The sequence below is a fragment of the Microtus oregoni genome, unplaced genomic scaffold (assembly GCF_018167655.1).
Source record: "Microtus oregoni isolate MIOR12 unplaced genomic scaffold, Mior012 000056F_ref0000123, whole genome shotgun sequence".
Taxonomy (NCBI): domain Eukaryota; kingdom Metazoa; phylum Chordata; class Mammalia; order Rodentia; family Cricetidae; genus Microtus; species Microtus oregoni.
Window position 1 is genome coordinate 11,548,833 of NW_024543832.1, and position 3,893 is coordinate 11,552,725.

Sequence of the window (3,893 nt, forward strand, 5' to 3'; positions counted from 1 at the left end):
CCATGTTCCACATGGCAGCTGATATGAATCTCTGGAGAGTTTTTAGAGGAGCGTGAGCCTGTATCAGATGACCTGAATCCTGCACATCCCTGCTCAGAGTATCCAGACGGTCCTCTGCCACGTTAACGTCAGGAAGCTGCAGAGCAGCAGGCTGGCATGTGTTCTCCATGTTGGAGGCATATTAGATTGCTGGAGGGGCTGGAGAGATGGCTCAGTGGTTAGGAGCTCTTGTTGCTCTGGCAGAGGACGCAGGTTTGATTCCCAGAACCCACATGGCAGCTCACAATCAGCTGTAACATTTCCGGGGATCCAATGCCTTCTTTTAACCGCCACAGGACATGCATTTGATACAGACACACAGTCCAGTAAAATCTCATACACATAAAATAAATCTGAGGAAGAATATGGGGAGTGGCAGGTGGGAAAAGGAGAGAAAAAAGAGGGGAAGGAGCAGGAGAATAATTTCCAGAGGGAAAGGAAGCCGGCACGCGTTTGATTCCTCCACTCAGGTGGGCTAAGGCTGGAGGACCAGGAATTTAAAGCCAGCTTGGGCTAAATAGTAAAACTACATTTCATCAAAATCACGAAACAAAAAGACCCACCTTGGGAGTTTTTAAACATTACCTAAATCTCATTAAGCTACATCTCAAGAAAGTCTAGTTTAGTGAGGTCTGAGATGGAACGTGAATATTTTTAAAAATTTCCCTCATGTGATTTTAACATATAGACTTTAAAATCACCAACCAAAGGGAGAGATGGATGTGAGTAGGGTTGAGAAACAGGAGATGGTAAAAGAGTACCAAGGAGGTGCGAGGCTGGGGGGTTCCTGGGGAGGTCAGCGTGAAAGCCAGAGTGAGTAGGTGCGACAGAGGGAATCATGGCTGCCGAAGCGTTTGAGTCCATTGGAAAGTTCCGCCTAAGGCCTAACTTAAGCAGTTGCAGGAGGTGTGGTGAAGTAATGTGGATGCTGGGCACAGAGCATCTTTGACCTCTTCGGGGGAGTACAGTACATTGTGGTATAGGGACGGACTCACTTTCTCATCCCTTGGGTACAGGAAACCAATTACCTTTGACTGCAGCTCGCGTGCATGGAATGTACCAGTTGTCACTGGTAGCAAAGATTTGCAGAATGTCAACATCACACTACGCATTCTCTTCCGGCTGGTGGCCAGCCCACTTCCTGGTATTGACACCAGCATCTATAAGGACTATGATGAGCGGGTGCTGCCATTCATCACCACAGAGATGCTAAAGTCAGTGGTGGCTCGCTTTGATGCTGGAGAATTAATCACCCAGTGAGAGCGATGACCTTACAGAGAGAACAGCGATGTTTGGGCTCATCCTTCCTGACCTTCGAGAAGTTCACAGAAGCAGTGGAAGCCAAACAGGTGGCTCAGCAGGAAGTGGAGGAAGCGGAGAGGGCCAGATTTGTGGTGGAAAAGTCTGAGCAGCAGAAGAAGGTAACCATTACCTCTGCTGAGGGTGGCTGCTCGCCAGCTCCTTGGCCACTGCAGGTAATGGCTTGATTGAGCTGTGCAAGCTGGAAGCTGTGAGGACCTCGCTCACCAGCTCTCTGCCTGCTGGGAGTCAGTGCTCCTCCAGCCTCCCAAGTGAGGTCTCCCCTGCTTGCACCTTCTCAGGCCAACTAGGCTGTGGCCTCGATCATTCTGAATAAAAAGCAAAATCACTTGAAACAAAGAAAAAAAGAGTACCAAGGAAACAATTGCTTAGGGAGAGGTTAGCTGTAGAGTCTCCTTTTGAAAGTCCAGAGGAGAAAGGTGGAAGGGTACCAGTGAGATGGTTCCGGGGATAAACGGCACCTGTTTAATCCCTAGGACGCACAAGGTAGAAGGAGAGAACTGACTCTCAGCAAGTTGTCTTCTAACCTCCACGAATTTGCACTACCTGCCGCCACAAATGACAAACAATAGATAAACTTTGGAAAACCTAAACACTAGGGCTGGAGAGATGGATCAACAGTTAGGAGCATGTATTACTCTTCCAGAGGACCCAAGTTCAGTTCCCAGACCCCACATTTCGAGGCTCACAACTGCGTGTAACTCCAGCTCCAGGGGGTCTGGCACTTCTTCTGGAGTCCACAGGCACCTGCACTCACATGTGCGCACATCCACACAACAACACATGCATAACTAAAAGACAGGAACAAATCTTAAATCAAAAACCCTGAAGATTAAATAAAAGAAAAGTGGAAAGGTATGTCAGGAGCTTAATAAGGGAAGGGAAGAGGTTTTTAGGCCAGGCTGTGGTGGTGTACTCCTTTATTCCCTGCACTGGGAGACAAAAGCAGGAGGATCTCTGTGAGTTCAAGGCCAGCCTGGTTTACAGAGTAAGTTTCAGGACAGCCAGGGCTATACAGAGGAACCTTGTCAGGAATCCTGCCCCAAAGTCTATTAATTTTTTTTGCTACTGTAACATGCCACTGTTGACCAAAGTTTCTCCTGTTCTGGTTTCCCCGTCTCTACTTCCTGCCTGGTTGCCCTGCCTCTACTTCCTGTCTGGTTACTAGGCAATCAGCATTTTATTAAAATACAAGTAACAATTTTTTACAAGGTATAAGATCATTGTTCCACAGCATGCCACTATAAACTTAGTGACTTCAAATAACTCAAATGTCTTATCTTATAATTCTCAAGGTCAAAAATTTAAACTGGGCACTGGTGTGGGGTTCCTTCCAGGAGTTCTTGTGAGATAATCCATTTCATTCCCTTTTCCAGCTTCTAGAAGCAGCTCTAGTTTCTTGGCTTATGACCCAGCATGGCTGACCTTTGCCTCTGTTGTTAACATCTTTCTCACGCATTCTGATTTTTCATCTCCTCTCTCTCTGAGACAGGGTCTCAACACGTGGCTCTGCTGTAGCCAGAGTGATGTAGAATTCTTTTTCTTCCTCTTGCGTCCTGAGGTTATGGGCATTTGCCACTATGCCTTCTTTGATAATCTTTAACTATCCACTCAAGCATTGTGATTACATTGGCATCACTCAGTATTTCTAAAATAATAACTCTATTCTCAAGTCCTTGGGTTTGGGGAGCTGGCTTTGTGGTTAAAGTGTGTGTCGCTAAATGTGAGGATTGAAGTTTGTATCCCTAGAATCCATGTAAATGCCAGATGGCGTGGTAACTTGCATGTACGGAATTCCAGAGCTCAGAAGGCTGTGACGTGGTTTCCCTGGAGCAAAATGGCTAGCGAGAATAGACATACAGGTGAGTTCTTGGTTCAACCGAGAGGTCCTGCCTTAATGAATAAGATGGAAAACAACTGAGCAAGACTTTGGGGCTCTACGTGCATGTCCACATGCACATTTGTAGCACATATATGTAAACTCTCTCTCACACATAAACACACAGGCATGCACATACCAATATAAATATATATGAAAGAGAAAAAGGAAGAAAGGCCTAATCACATCTCCTAGTTCCTTTAGCATATACACTAGTGTAGTAATAAGGGCGGCGGGGCTGCGTCCCCAGCACCCGGCCGCCCTCACGGCTAGCTTATGCCCGAAATAATTACACGGAAACTGTATTCTTTTAAACACCTCTTGGCCCATTATATCTAGCCTTTTCTCGGCTAACTCTCGCACCTGGACTAGCCCATTTCTAATAATCTGTGTAGCCCACGAGCTGGCTTACCAGGAATGATCTTAACCTGCGTCTGCCTGGAGTGGGAGAATCATGGTGACTCCCTGACTCAGCTTCTTTCTCCCAACATTCTGTTCTGTTTACTCCACCCACCTATGTTTTAACCTATGAGGGCCAAGCAGTTTCTTTATTGCTTAACCAATGAAATCAACAGATTGATATATGACACTCCCCCATCACTTCCCCCTTTTCTGTTTAAACAAAAAAAGGAAGGCTTTAACTTTAACATAGCAA

General features: G+C 46.2%; 1 pseudogene; it reads left to right on the forward strand.

The window, feature by feature from the left end:
- The first annotated feature begins 877 nt into the window (after positions 1 to 877).
- LOC121438573 lies at positions 878 to 1,675 on the forward strand (annotated as a pseudogene).
- Positions 1,676 to 3,893: the final 2,218 nt, after the last annotated feature.